Below are 16546 nucleotides of genomic sequence, written 5' to 3'. Positions count from 1 at the left end.
TGAAGAGCAGGGAAGGCATCTAAACTCATTTTATGAGGACACCATTACTCTCATACCAAAACCAGACAAAAGATCTAAAAAAAAAAAAGAAAGAAAGAAAGAAAAAAAGAAAGAAAGAAAGAAAGAAAGAAAGAAAGAAAGAAAGAAAGAAAGAAAAAAAATTATAGGCCAATATCTCTGATGAACATCTGATGAACATAGATACAAAAATTCTCGCCAAAACCGGTTTGGCTCAGTGGATAGAGCGTCGGCCTGTGGACTGAAAGGTCCCAGGTTCGATTCCGGTCAAGGGCATGTACCTGGGTTGCGGGCACATCTCCAGTGGGGGATGTGCAGGAGGCAGCTGATCCATGTTTCTCTCTCATCGATGTTTCTGACTCTCTATCTCTCTCACTTCCTCTCTGTAAAAAATCAATAAAATATATTTAAAAAAAAAATTCTCAACAAAATATTAGCAAACAGAATTCAGCAATACATTAAAAAGATCATACAACATGATCAAGTGGGATTTAATCCATCAGGCTGTTTTAATATCTGCAAATCAATTAATATGATATACCACAAAAACAAAAATGAAATATTAAAATCACATGATCATATCAAATAGATGCAAAAAAAATCATTTGAGAAAACCCAACATCCATTTGTGATTAAAAAAAAATCTCAGCAAAATGGGTATATTGGGAACATATGTCAATGTAATAAAGGCCAGATATGACAAACCCAGAGCTAACATCATACTCAATGGTGAAGAGATAAAAGCTTTTTATTTTCTTTGTAAAATTTTTAAATATCTGATAAAATTAAAAAATATATTTTTATTGATTTCAGAGTGGAAGGGAGAGGGAAAGAGAGATAGAAACATCAATGATGAGAATCATTGATCAGCTGCCTCCTGCACACCCCACATTGGGGATCATGGCCGCAATTCATGCATGTGCCTTGGCCAGAATTGAACCCAGGACCCTTCAGTCCTCAGGCCGACACTCTATCCACTGAGCCAAACTGACTAGGGCTAAAAGCTTTTTCTTTAAGATCATGAACAACAGAAGGATGTCCACTTTCACCACTTTCATGCAACACAATCTTGGAAGTCCTAGCCACAGCAATCACACAAGAAAATGAAATAGAAGGCGTCTAAATTGGAAAGGAAGAAGTAAAACTGTCATTATTTGCAAGTGGCTGAATACTATATATAGAAAACTCTAAGGAATATACTAAAAAACTATTAGAACTAATAAATGAATTCAGTGAAGTTGTAAGATGCAAAACAAAAAAAGAAATGCAGGAATGTGTTGCATTTTTATACAGCAAGTAGAGGCCCAGTGCATGAAATTCATGCATGGGTAGGGTCCCTAGGCCTGGCCAGTGATCAGGGCCCATCAGGTTCCTCGTCTCCCTGCCTTCCTGCCTCCTCTTTCCCTCACTGCCTGCTTGCTGTCACTGTTTGGGTCCCTATCTCCTGCTTTCTCTTGCTCCCTCAGTGCCCTGACACTGGTTGCCTGCCATGTTCTGTGCCACCCCCTGGTGGTCAGTGCATGTCATAGTGAGTGAGTGAACTCCTGGTTGAATTCCTGAAGGGACACTTTGCATACTAGTCTTTCATAAATAGATAGATAACAAACTATCAGAAAGAGAAATTAAGAAGAGAATCCCACTTACAATTGTATAAAAAATAAAAATAAAATACCTAGGAATAAATTTTACCAAGGATGTAAAAGACCTGCACTCAGAAAACTATGTACGACATTGAAGAAATGCGCTGAAGAAGATACAAAGAAATGGAAGGGTATAGCACGCTCATAAATAGGAAGAATTACCATCATTAAAATGCCCATACTACCCAAAGCATTTTACAGATTCAATGCAATCCCTATCAAATTACCAATGTCATTCTTTTATTATTATTATTATTATTATTATTATTAGTTAAACCAATGTCATTCTTCACAAAATTAGAGCAAGTATGCCTAAAATTTAAATGGAATCACAAAAGATCCTGAGGAGCCAAAACAATCCTGAAAGAAAAACAAAGATGAGGTATTAAGTTACCTGATATCAAACTATACTACAAAGCTACAGTAATCAAAACAGCATGCTATGGCATAAAAGGACACATAGATCAATGCAACATAATAGAGAGCCCAGAAATAAACCCACACCTCAGTTAATCTAACACAGTGGACTCAAGAATATTCAATGCGGTGAAGACAGCCTCTTCGATAAACGGTGTTGGGAAAACTGGACAGATGCATGCAAAAGAATGAAGCTGGATTGCTTTCTTATAACATATCCAACAATAAACTAAAGTGGATTAAAGACTTAAATGTAAGACCTGAAACCATAAACCATCTAGAAGAAAACATAGGCAGTAAACACTTTGACATTGCTCTTAATGATTTTGTGTGTGTGTGTGGCAGGGGGGCGGGGAGGGGGGTGGTTATCTCGTCCGGGAAGGGAAACAAGAAAAGAAAGGAAATGGGACTGTCAAACAAAAAGTTTTTGGACAGCAAAGGAAACAACCAACAAAAAGAAAAGGCCACCCACTGAACAGGAGAACATATTTGCCAATGATACATCAACACCAAAAAACCCCAAACAACCCAATTTAAAAATGTGCAATGGACCTCATTAGACACTTATCTAAGGAGGGCATACATATGGCTATTAGACATATGAAAAGATGCTCAACAAACATCATGAATCATCTGGGAAAGCAAAGTAAATTAAATTAAAACCACAATGAGATATCTCCTCACCCCTGTCAGAATGGCTATCATCATTAAATCAACAAACAAATGTTGGCAATGATGTAGAAAAGGGAATCCTTGTGCTTTATTGGTAAGATTGTAAATTGGTGCAGCCACTGTAGAAAACAGTACTGAGGGTCCTCAAAAAAATTTAAAATAGAACTACTTTATGACCAAAAAATCCACTTCTGGATATTTATCTAAAGGAATCCAAGACACTAATTTGAAAAGATATATGCAGCCCTATGCTCATTGCACCATTATTACAAGAAACAAGATATGGAAGCAGCCTAAGTGTCCATCCATAGATTGATAAGGAAGATGTGGTACATATATAATGGAATATGACTCAATCATAAAAAGGAATGAAATCTTGCCACTTGCAACAACACGGATAGGCCGAGAGGGTATTATTCTAAGTGAAATAAGACAAACAACACAGGATTTCATTCATATGGGGAATTTACAAAACGAACAAACAAGCAAAACCAAAACAAAATCACATAGAGAACAAATCGTTGGTTGCCAGATGGAAGGGGGTTCAGGAAAAAGGTGAAGAAATTAAGTACAAATTGCCAGTTATAGCCCTATGTGGTCTGGCTCAGTGGATACAGCATCCCCCTTTGGACTCAGCGTTCCAGGTTCGATTCCCAGTCAGGGCACATGCTTGGGTTGCAGGTGATCCCCAGTGCAGGAGACAGCCAATCAATGATGCTCATCATTGATGTTTTTGTCTCTCTCTCCCTCCCCTTCCTCTCTGAAATCTATAAAAATATATATTTAAAAAATTGCCAGTTATAAAAACAGTCAAGGAGAAGTAAAGTAGAGCATACAGGAAAGTCAATAAGATTTTAATAGGTAAGTATGGTGTCAGAAGGGTACTAGATTTAATTGTGTGATCACTAGGTAAGTCACATAAATGTCCAATCAGTATTGTTGTACTCCTGAAACTAATATCATATTGCATGACAATTGAAATTGGAAAAAAATGACGTCCAGGTTACTGTACAACCCAGTTGAGGCGAGTACTGTCCATTCAGAGGTAAAAATAACACGTTCACATATTAAGGCCTGGCAAGAGCGAGGATCAGAATACTGGTTTCTCAATTTTCTGCTAGCCTTTTTGCCTGCAGTGTTTGGTAAATATGAGCCCATTTCTTCCAGCCAATCATCTGTGGAGATTAGAACATCTGCGCCAATAGGCGGAGGATCAAACATCCTGCACAGGGCAGGACTGCAAGGGAGGTCGCAGGTTAGCATTAAGCCCAAAGGCTGTGTGTGGTCAGAAAGGCTGGCCCAGGGTCCACCACCTGCAGCTTTCCTATCTCCAGGAAACAGTCACTGCAGGAGCCAGCCGCGCAGGCGCAGTGGTGCAAAAAGAGACCACGCCCAAGTCCCCAAGGGAGCACGCGCAGTGGCGCGGGGCGTGGCAACGCTGCACGCTCCTCTTAAGCTCCACGACCTCATCTCTCATACCTCAGCCGCCTGGCCTGAAGCGAAGCTGTCTTGCCCGAGAAGAGAGTGGTCACGGTGTCGCGTGGTAACAAAGCTTAGGACGAGGAGAACCTACATGAGAAAGGACGTCCTCCGGTGTAAGTGCTAACCAGTGGCTGTTTGCGGAGGGGCGGGGGGCGTCGGGAGCGGGGAAAACCTTTCCGGCACGGAGGGGCGGAGCTAACGTGTGATTGATAGGCGAGAAACCCGTGCAAGGGCGAATGGGAGGTGAGTGAGGGCGGGATCTGCAGTTGAACTGGAGTGGTGCTTTGGAGTAATAATAACTAACACGCACCAGGGACTTCAGTAACCCATCTGTGCTAACCGCTTTTTATAAGTTACTTATTTAGTGGTCACTGCAACCTTATGGATATGCAGTTTTATCTGTCTCTCCTTTACACGCGGGGAAACTGAGGGTTAGGGCTATTAACTTAGGCAAGAATACAGCTGGGGTCCCAAATTTAGAAGCCTGACCTCAGAGCCCATACTGTTAATGGCTCTGCCCTTCAGAAAAGCAAGGTGGAGTGGGGTCCAGTCAAGAGGGTTCGGTTGAATGGAATTGACCAGATTGTTGGAGGATGTGCAATGAAAAGTGGATAAAACACCAAGTAGCAGGTTTTTTCTACAGGATGTGAGAGCTCTGAGGCTGGAGGTGGGAGGCCGGGCCATGTCCCCTGCTGTGGGAGCATTGCAGCCCCGCTGGTGCTGTGCCTGGATTAACTGTAGGTGCAGAAAACGTGTTCTTTTGGGGCTGTGTTGTCTCCCAGGTGTGTGAAGTTAAAGCATTTTAGGGGCTTAAAATGGGGATTGTGCTTTTAAATTGTTTCTGTCTTCTCTGGCTGCCATAACAAAATGCCATACATTGGGTGGCTGAAACAACAGAGTATTTGTTTGTTTGTTTTTGTTCTGTTTAATTCTCACCCGAGGATATTTTCCCCATTGATTTCTAGAGAGAGTGGAAAGGAAGTAGGAGAGGGGGAGAGAGAGAAACAGCATGGGAGAGAAACAGATTGGTTGCTCCCGCCCCTACCAGGGCTGGGGAACTTGCCACTGAGGTACCCTTGACCAGGACCCTTGGGGCTGCAAGCTGATGCTCTAACCACTTAGCAGACTGGCCAGGGCCACAGTTCTTTGTTTTGTTTTGTTTTTTTCCCCTCACAGTTCTAGAAGCTGGGAAGCCGAAGATTAAGGTCCAGCCTATTCTGTTCCCTGTCCAGGACCCTTTTCCTGTCTTGCAGAAGGTCGGTTCCTTTCTTACTAGTACTTGTCCTCACATGGCTGGTAAGGAGAGAGCTCTCTCTTACTCCAAGAAGGCCACCAATTTTAATAAGGATTAGGGCCCACTGTTATACCTTAATTTAATCTTAATCACCCTTTTCATTTTATGTTAATTGCCTCCTAAAAGCCCTCCTCCAAATAAAATAGAGTCTCATGTTGGGGGTTAGGGCTTTAACACATGAGTTTGAGGGAGGGTGGGACACAGTTCAGTCTGTAGCGATAGTTTATCCCCAAGTAAAGAACAAGTAATAATTGAAGACTGAAGAAAATGAACACTTTCAAAACTTACACTTCCACATAACCTCTTATTACCTCATTTAATGAGCATGAGGTTTGTGCCTTAGCACTGGTGGGGAATTGTAGGGAGAACTTGTGTGGAAGGTCATGGTTGTCCTTCAGGCAGCCAATCTGAAGAGGTCAGAAAAAGCTACACCAAGCATTCTTAAAGCACACATAGTGTATCTACTATTTGTGGATTTATCTAAAACCTTCTTTAACTTCTGACTTAGCTTGTGCTGTTTCTGGAATAATGAGATCCATAATTACCATCCACGGGGAGTGAAATAATAATTACTTTTTTTTTTCTTTTAATCCTCACCCGAGGATATTTTTCCATTGATTTTTAGAGAAAGTGGAAGAGAGAGGGAAAGATAGGGAAATATCGATGTCAGAGAAACATATCAATGGGTTGCCTCCTGCACATGCCCCAACCAGGGCCTGGGCCGGGGAAGAGCCTGCAACTGAGGTATGTGCCCTTGACTGGAATCAAACCTGGGACCCTTTGGTCCACATGCCGGCGCTCTATCCACTGAGCCAAACCAGCTAGGTCAGTCATTACTTTTTTTCTGTATTGTTTCCTGTTGTTATTCCTAAAGTTTGGTAAACAAGTCTATTTTCACCTTACCCTGGTGAGAGAAGAATGAGGAAATACAAAGCTTAGGAGCTTGAAGGTCTGGCAGATGTGCGTTCAAATCTTGGATTCAGGCAATTGCTATGTGACTATCGACATGTCACTTAACTTTTTGTTTTGAAAACAAATTTTTTATGGATTTCAGAGAGGAAGGGAAAGGGAGAGAAAATCACTGATCGCTGCCTTCTGCACACCTCCTACTGTGGATGGAACCTGCAACCCAGACATGTGCCCTGACCGTGATTTGAATCGTGACTCCTAGTGTCATAGATCAATACCCAACCACTGAGCCACACCAAGTGGGCAAGTGACTTAATCTTTCTGTCAGTTTCTTCATCTGTAAAATAGAGCTAGTAATAATACTGACCACATGGTTGTTGTGAGGTTATATGAAGACAGTTTGAAACGACTAAAGAACTGGCCTTGCACTAGATATTTAAGTTATGGGACATCCTCCACTGACACCTCTGAAGAGGTTTCTATAACAGAAACCTCCACCTACAGCCCCCATGTCAAGCTTGCTGTATATTCATCAAATTTTTATTGAATCCCTGCTACTTGTCACAGCACCTGGCATGGTGAGTGCTAGGGGCAGGCAAGAACAAGACAGACAGAGTTCTTTCTTTTATGCATCTTATACTGTAGTGGGGAGGACTAAATGAATTGAGTTGAGTGCTAAGAACTATGAAGAAATTAAATGCAGGGTAATGACATCAAAGAGTGACTTTCCATAGAGCGGCCTGCGTGTGTGCATGCACACGTATTTGGAGGGAGGGTGTTTGAGCACTGTATGGGGGCCAACTAAAGGGAGAGACTTCCTGAGGAGCTGAGCTGTCTTTGAGGACTCCTCATCCCCTGGGGAGGGACAGAAAGTGCAGAGCTGATAAGATCAGGCTGGATGCCTTAGATATCTGTCGGCTGACCATTGATCTGTTTTAAAAGGGCAGGAGCCAGACAGAAGGCTCTGATTCTTTTTTTTCTTTTTTTCTTAAATTAAATCTTTATTGTTCAGATTATTACATTTGTTCCTCTTTTTTCCCCCCCATAACTCCCCTCCTCCCAGTTCCCACCCCACCCTCCGCCCTCACTCCCCACCCACTGTCCTCATCCATAGGTTCACGATTTTTGTCCAGTCTCTTCCCGCATCTCCCACACCCCTTTCCCCCACAAGAATAGTCAGTCCATTCCCTTTCTATGTCCCTGATTCTATTATAATCACCAGTTCAATCTGTTCATCAAATTATTTATTCACTTGATTCTTAGATTCACTTGTTGATAGATGCATATTTGTTGTTCATAATTTGTATCTTTACCTGTTTCTTCCTCTTCCTCTTCTTAAAGGATACCTTTCAGCATTTCATATAATCCTGGTTTGGTGGTGATGAACTCCTTTAGCTTTTCCTTATCTGTGAAGCTCTTTATCTGACCTTCAATTCTGAATGATAGCTTTGCTGGGTAAAGTAATCTTGGTTGTAGGTTCTTGGCATTCATCACTTTGAATATTTCTTGCCACTCCCTTCTGGCCTGCAAAGTTTCTGTTGAGAAATCAGCTGACAGTCGTATGGGTATTCCCTTGTAGGTAACTGAGTTTCTTTCTCTTGCTGTTTTTAAGATTCTCTCTTTATCTTTTGCTCTTGGCATTTTAATTATGATGTGTCTTGGTGTGGTCCTCTTTGGATTCCTTTTGTTTGGGGTTCTCCATGCTTCTTGGACGTGTAAGTCCATTTCTTTCACCAGGTGGAGGAAGTTTTCTGTCATTATTTCTTCAAATAGGTTTTCAATATCTTGCTCTCTCTCATCTTCTGGCACCCCTATAATTCTGATGTTGGTACGCTTGAAGCTGTCCCAGAGGCTCCTTACACTATCCTCGCATTTTTGGATTCTTTTTCATTCCGCCCCTCCGGTTGGGTGTTTTTTGCTTCCTCGCATTTCAAATCATTGACTGGATTCTTGCGCTCCTCTTGTCTGCTGTCGGGAGTCTGTATAATATTCGTTATTTCAGTCCGTGTATGCTTAATTTCTAGTTGGTTCCCCAATATAACATCGAGGGTCTCATTAGTTTTCTTGTAGATCTCATTAAGTTTATCGGCGGCTTCTAAACAGTTCTTGAGGGGCCTTAAAAGTGTGGTTCTGAACTCTATATCTTCCATTGACAATTTTGTCCTGTTTCTTTGTCTCCGCATTTTGTTATGCTTCCTTGGTGCACCCCCTAGTGGTCTTTGTGCGCAGTCTTATAGTTAAACCTTGATTGTTGTAGCTAATACCTGGGGGGGTTTGACCTCCAGGCCAAGTGGCTATGAGAATCAGCTGTGTCTGCAGTGAGAGAACTTCTGTCCTCTAGGGAGGTGCTAATCTAGCCTTTGCCTGAGGCTATCCGGCAAATGCCTCTGTGCAGGGCTTGGGCGGGGCGGGTCGCACAGGATCAATAGGGTGGGCCAGAGAGAGCAGTTATGGCGGCTCTCAGTCCTGTCCCCAGGGGCTCTACATCTCTGAGTCCCAGCACCCGCTGCAAACCTCGGAGAGAAAGCTGCACTCGCTCTGACCGAAGCCAGACAGTCCCGCTTCTCCCGTTTGAGTCTGGGTCCCTAAAGACTCGCCTGTATCTGGAGCTCAGAGTCTGCGACTCCCTCCCGATTGAAAACGCCAACCTCGCCCTCCGCCGCCAGCCCGCTCTGCGCACTCTGCACCTCAGAATTTGAATTCAGCACTGCGCCTCCTCTGAGTGTCCGTATGCGTTTCTCTTTCCTCCTAGTTGTAGGACTTCCACTCAGCCAGGGTTCCAGTGGTTCTGGGTGATGTCCATTTCGTTTTTTAGTTTCACTTTTGAAGTAGTTGTTCAAGGCAGCAAACTCCGGTGTTAACCTATGCCGCCATCTTGGTTCCCTCTGATTCTTGAGGCCAAAACATTTTTTGGAGGCAGCTCTGGTTTGTACAGAAATGGAAGGTAGAATGAACTAAGCAGCAAACTAATGGTGTCTGTAAAATAAAGTTATGTACATTAACCTGTGCCATGTCAGAAAAACTGTAATTGTACTTGTAATTCTCTGCCTGTGTGTCATGATTCTATTTCCAGGTCTCCCATCAGGATAAAGCAGCATTCGTCATGCAATTACCGCCCTGTGCAGAAGTGAGGGAAGACTGCTGCAGAAGTGAATACAGGCAACATCTTTGATCCCAGGGCACAGGTCTTTGAGAGGAAATCTCCAAGCCTCTCGAAGAGGCATTAGAAGGCTATCCAGGCAGCAAAAGTACCTCAGGTGAAATGCAGAGAGTTTCTGTATAAGGGCTTTCGTATTCTGCATTCTTCTAGAGCCCTTTGTGATAAATGTCGCTGGGTGGATTGCATAATTTGGTGTGGCTTCATGGGGATATGCACATGATGGAGAACATGATCTCTGCTTGCCAAATAATGTAGAGCCTAAGGAGAAAATCCGTAATCAGTATTGAGACTGCTCTTAAGAACTATTCTAAATTTCAAGTCCGTTCTTCCTGGTTCATCAGCGAACTACCAGATATTTTTCTCCCCTTAGGATCACGGCTGATAAAAACCAGGAGATCGGTGGCATCCATTTCCCTTTTCCCTTCACACCCTATTCCATCCAGATAGACTTCATGACAGTGCTGTACCAGGTGTTGGAGGATGGCAAGATTGGGATATTTGAGAGTCCAGCTGGCACTGTAAGTATGAACAGTTGCCCCAAGAGGGCTCTTGGGAGACCCTGATTACGACTAGTCAGAGGTTTATTTGCCTCTGCAGAGATTTTCATGGTTTGGAGTTGGGCAAAGTAGTTTTCTCAGTTTACCTTTCTGAGTAATGCTCACTTCCCTCTATTAAATTGTTAAACACAACCCCGGGTTCTAAGGGAAGTTAGGCTACAGGCTAAGGAGAATTTGAATGGCAGTGGTTCTCCTTCAGGGAGCAACATAGAAATTTATTGCCCTGCCAGGTTGGGCTCAGTTGGTTGAGCATTGTCCCATGTACCAGGAAGTTACTGGCTTGATTCCCGGTCAGGGCACATGCCTCGTTTGTGGGTTGAACCCCAGTAGGGGCATGCAGAAAATAGCTGATCAATGTTTCTTTCTCATTAATGTTTCTCTCTCTCCCTCTCCATTCCTCTCTCTGAAATAAATGAAAACATTTTTTTAAAAAAAGTCAAATTTATCAAATTTGGCGTGATGGGCTGGTGCTTTTAATTCTTTTGTCTGTTTCTTAAGAAATGTACTTTTCTCATAGCACATTTTGAAATTATAACCTATGTGCTCTTGTTTCCTGATTTGTGGATTTTAGTGATTGGTACCTTCCTCTTGTGATGGATAAGATATAGCTTTCTTACCATCCCTTTTCCCTGTCACTCCTGATGTCATTAGCTGTTTTTAGTCTCTGCTAAGTCATTATACTATGATTGTTTTTTCATGGAATAATGTTATTTTTCTAGAGATAGTAATTGCCTTTTAAAAGCTTGTTTAGTTTTTAATATGCTTATGCTAATTCCACACACATCATCCAGTAGTCTGTCAATATGATGCAGATGTTCACCTTGTCCAAAACTACAGTTGGCCCTTGTCTGTGGGTCCTGCACCCATGGGTTCAACCAACTCCAGATCAAAAATATTGGGGGGAAAAAGCTACCTTGTTGCTGACATGTACTATGTAGTTAGACCTATGACAGTTGCTGAACATGTAGAGACTTTTTTCTTATTATTATTCCCTAAACAATATAGTATAGCAATTATTTATATAACATTCACATTATATTATCATAAGTAATCTACACATGATTTAAAGTATATGGGAGGATGTGCATAGGTTATGTGCAAATACTAAGTCATCTATCTACACTAATAAAGGGAAAGATGCTAATTGACCGTACCTTTGCTACACCCACCAGCCAAACAGAGTTACTATGCAAATTAACCCAACAAAGATGGCAGTTAAATTTGCATACCCAGGTGTGGCGGGCAGCATCAGACGCTGCCAGTCGGTCTTGGCTCCAGAACGGGACCCAGGGAGACAGGCCGGGCAGCGAAAGACACCGCCTGTGGGGTCCATGCCCCAGAACGGGGACCCGGGAAGGCAGGGCGGTCAGCGCCAGAAGCCACCCGCGGGGTTCGGGCCCCAGATTGAGGACGGGGGAGATGGACGGGCAGCTCCAGATGCCGCCCGTGGAGTCTGGGCCCCTGATTGAGGATGCGGGAAAGGCAGGGCGGGCAGTGCCAGACACAACCCCTGTGGTCCGGGCCCCAGATCAGGACCTGGGGAGGTGGGTGGGAAGCTCCAGAAGCCACCCACGTGGTGCGGGTTCCAGACCGGGGAAAGGGTAGCTTGGGTGGGCAGCACCCGACACCACCCGGGAGTCAGGCCGGGTAGCGCCAGACACCACCTGCGGGGTCCGGGTCCCAGATCGGGGATGGGCGAGATGCTGCCCACAGGGTCCAGTAGAGCGAGTAAACTGGTGTCTTGGGTGGCGTGGTTCCCTCTGTCATCCAGCTTCCTCATCACAGCTGTGGAAACTGACAGCAGGGAGGAGGAAGTCCCACCCCCACAGAATTAGCCAGAATCAGCCGTTGGTCACACAGCTGTCAGCGGCCTGACAGCCAAGACTCTCATTCCCCTGTGTCTCAGACCATGACAGTAGAGAGGTGGGACTATGTCCAAAGAAGAACTGTTGATACAAGGTAGTTCTGCAGCCGAACGATGCCTGCGTTATCGATAGAAAATGTCTGAAGAGCAACCTGCGTCTGATCTTGAAAGAAGGCTGCGCCTGCTACAGAATATATCTGAAGACCAGCTACTAGAAAAACATCACTGTGAAGCTGAAAAACACCGATGTCATCGACAGAAAATGTCTAAAACCACGTGCCTTTCAGGTTGAAAGAAGGCGGTGGTGATGACAGTCTAGAGAACAGTCATCAACAAGTACTACCAATACTGGTAGGAACTGCCTTCTCAGCAAAAATGTTGTACATGAGGATGCAATTCTCGAACACAGGTGTGGTGGAATGACTGTTCAATGTGAATTTTGCCGATCCCTAAATTTCTCTGTTGAAAAACCATCTGATGGGAAATTTACTTGATGTTGTAGCAAAGGGAAAGTCTGTCCAAATGATACACATTTTCCAGATTACCTGCCATATTTAAAAAGATTAATGACAAATGAGGATTCTGACCGTAAAAATTTCATGAAAAATATTCGATCCATAAATAGTTCTTTTGCATTTGCTTCCATGGGTGCAAATATTGCATCGCTATCATGGTATGGGCCATACTATTTTAGAATACCTGGAAAAGTTTATCACCATACTGGAACTTTACATCCTTTGGATGGTGTTTCTCGGAAGTTTGCTCAACTCTATATTTTGGATACAGCCGAAGCTACAAGTAAAAGATTAGCAATGCCAGGAAATCAGGGCTGCTTAGAAATTCTCATGATCAACATCAACAACCTCATGCATGAAATAAATGAATTAACAAAATCGTACAAGATGCTACATGAGGTAGAATAGGAAGCCCAGTCTGAAGTAGCAGCAAAAGGTATTGCTCCCACAGCAGTAACAATGGCAATTAAATACGATCATAACTGTGACCCAGGTAGATATAATTCTCCCCGTGTAACCGAGGTTGCTGTCATATTCAGAAACAAAGATGGAGAACCTCCTTTTGAAAGGGACTTGCTCATTCATTGTAAACCAGATCCCAATAATCCAAGTGCCACTAAAATGAAACAAATCAGTATCCTGTTTCCTACATTAGATGCAATGACATATTCTATTCTTTTTCCTCATGGTGAAAAAGGCTGGGGAACAGATACTGCATTAAGACTTAGAGACAACAGTGTAATCGACAATAATACTAGGCAAAATGTAAGGACACGGGTCAAACAAATGCAGTATTATGATTTCATCTCTCTGTGAGGGATACGTTCAATTCTATTTTAAATGCAGGAAAATTAACAGTTTATTGTGGATTCGTATTCAAAAATGGAGGCCAATCGGATAAATTTCATCAAAGCAAACCAATCTAAGTTGAGAGTTGAAAAATATAGTGGTTTGATGGATTATTCAAATCTAGATCTGAAAGTGACAATGTGCCGATTGGTAAAATGATAATACTTCCATCATCTCTTCAGTGTAGTCCCAGAAATATGCAGCAGCGATATCAGGATGCTATGGCAATTGTAACGAAGTATGGCAGGCCCAATTTATTTATAACCATGACATGCAACCCCAAATGGGCAGATATCACAAACAATTTACAACGCTGGCAAAAAGTTGAAAACGGACCTGACCTGGTAGCCAGAGTTTTTAATATTAAGCGGAGCGCTCTTTTAAATGATATATGTAAATTCCATTTATTTGGCAAAGTAATAGCTAAGATTCATGTCATTGAATTTCAGAAATGTGGACTGCCTCACGCTCACATATTATTGATATTAGATAGTGAGTCCAAATTACATTCAGAAGATGACATTGACCGTATAGTTAAGGCAGAAATTCCAGATGAGGACCAGTGTCCTCGACTTTTTCAAATTGTAAAATCAAATATGGTACATGGACCATGTGGAATACAAAATCCAAATAGTTCATGTATGGAAAATGGAAAATGTTCAAAGGGATATCCAAAAGAATTTCAAAATGCGACCATTGGAAATATTGATGGATATCCCAAATACAAACAAAGATCTGGTAGTACCATTTCTATTGGAAATAAAATTGTCGATAATACTTGGATTGTCCCTTATAACCTGTATTTGTGTCTCTAATATAACTGTCATATAAATGTTGAAGTGTGTGCATCAATGAGAAGTCTCAAATATCTATTTAAATACATCTATAAAGGGCATGCTTGTGCAAATATTCAAATTTCTGAAAAAAAAATATTATCAATCATGACGAAGTACAGGATTTCATTGATTCCAGGTATGTGAGCACTCCTGAGGCTGTTTGTAGACTTTTTGGAATGCAAATGCATGTCCAATCTCATGCAGTCACAAGATTAGCTATTCATTTGCCAAATGATCAGCATTTGTATTTTCATGCCGATGATTTTGCTGAAGTTTTGGATAGGGCTAAAAGGCATAAGTCGACTTTGATGGCTTGGTTCTTATTGAATAGAGAAGACTCTGAAGCACATAATTATTATTTTGGGAGGTTCCACAGCATTATGTGTTTAATAATTCTTTGTGGACAAAACACCGAAAGGGTGGGAATAAAGTATCAGGTAGACTGTTCTCTGTGAGCTTTAGAGAACCAGAACGATATTACCTTAGACTTTTGCTTCTGCATGTAAAAGTTGCGATAAGTTTTGAGGATCTGCGAACTGTAGGAGGTTTAACTTATGATACATTTCATGAAGCTGCTAAACACCAAGGATTATTACTTGACAACAGTATCTGGAAAGATACGACTGACGATGCAATCTTCCTTAATATGCCTAAACAACTACGGCAACTTTTTGCATGCATATGTGTGTTTGGATGTCCTTCAGCTCAGACAAATTATAAGTTGAGACTAAATCTCATTTTATTGAAGATTTCTGTTGGAAATTACACTGAAGAGAAGGTGCCTGTGTGAACTGTGAAATTCATGCCCTTAACGAAATTCAGGAGGTATTCACATTGCATGGAATGAAATGTTCACATTTCAAACTTCAGGACTGTCCTTTATTAATGAATGCAAATACATGTGATGAATTGTATGAGCAACAACAGGCAGAGGTTTTGATAAATTTTCTGAATGATGAACAGTTGGCAGCCTTTCAGACTATAACTTCAGCCATCAAAGAGCAAACTGTACACCCCAAGTGCTTTTTCTTGGATGGTCCAGGTGGTAGTAGAAAAACATATCTGTAAAAGGTTTTAACACATTATATTAGAGGTTGTGGTGGTACTGTTTTGCCCACAGCATCTACAGGAATTGCTGCAAATTTACTTCTTGGTGGAAGAACCTTTCATTCCACATATAAATTACCCATTCCATTAAATGAAACTTCAATTTCTAGACTTGATATAAAGAATGAAGCTGCTAAAACCATTAAAAAGGCCCAACTTCTCTTGATGAATGCACGATGGCATCTAGTCATGCTATAATCGCCATAGACAGATTACTAAGAGAAATTATGAATTTGAATGTTGCATTTCGTTGGGAAATTCTCCTTCTCAAAGGGGATTTTCAACAATGCCTCAGTACTGTACCACATGCTATGCGATCGGCCATAGTACACTCAAGTTCAAAGTACTGTGATGATTAGGGATATTTTAGAAAGTTGTCTCTTAAAACAAATATGAGATCAGAGGATTCTGCTTATAGTGAATGGTTAGTCAAACTTGGAGAAGGAAAACTTGATAGCAGTTTTCATTTAGGAATGGATATTATTGAAATCCCCCATGAAATGATTTGTAACGGATCTATTATTAAAGCCACCTTTGGAAATAGTATATCTATAGATAATATTAAAAATATATCTAAACATGCAATTTTTTGTTCAAAAAATGAGCATGTTCAAAAATTAAATGAAGAAATTTTGGATATACTTGATGGAGAATTTCACACATATTTGAGTGATGATTCCGTTGACTCAACAGATGATACTGAAAAGGAAAACATTCGCATTGAATTTCTTAATAGTATTACTCCTTCAGGAATGCCGTGTCTTAAATTAAAATATAAAGTGCGTGCAATCATCATGCTATTGAGAAATCGTAATAGTAAATGGGGTCTTTGTAATGGTACCAGATTTATTATCAAAAGATTACGACCTAACATTATCGAAGCTGAAGTATTAACAGGATCTGCAGAGGGAGAGGTTGTTCTGATTCCAAGAATTGATTTGTCCCCATCTGACACTGGCCTACCATTTAAATTAATTCAACGACAGTTTCCCATGATGCCAGCATTTGCAATGACTATCAATAAATCACAAGGACAAACTCTAGACCAGGGGTGGGCAAACTTTTTGACTCAGGGCCACAATGGGTTCTTAAACTGGACCGGGGCCGAGACCGGTTTGGCTCAGTGGATAGAGCGTCGGCTTGCGGACTGAAGGGTCCCAGGTTCGATTCCCGTCAAGGGCATGTACCTTGGTTGCGGGCACATCCCCAGTGGGGGGTGCGCAGGA

The 16546-nt window shown here is 41.9% G+C and overlaps 1 long non-coding RNA gene across 1 annotated transcript; it reads left to right on the top strand.

Annotated features, from left to right (window-relative positions):
- The first annotated feature begins 4161 nt into the window (after positions 1-4161).
- LOC308513256 lies at positions 4162-11037 on the top strand. The gene is made up of 4 exons (XR_013995523.1): positions 4162-4342; positions 5406-5485; positions 9506-9689; positions 9963-11037. It is a non-coding gene; the product is annotated as an uncharacterized lncRNA (long non-coding RNA).
- The last annotated feature ends 5509 nt before the right edge of the window (positions 11038-16546 follow it).

This window comes from Myotis nattereri (genome assembly GCF_964212035.1).
Source record: "Myotis nattereri genome assembly, chromosome: 2".
Classification (NCBI taxonomy): domain Eukaryota; kingdom Metazoa; phylum Chordata; class Mammalia; order Chiroptera; family Vespertilionidae; genus Myotis; species Myotis nattereri.
The sequence above is the reverse complement of the archived record's forward strand: the minus strand, read 5'-3'. Positions and strand labels throughout refer to the sequence as shown.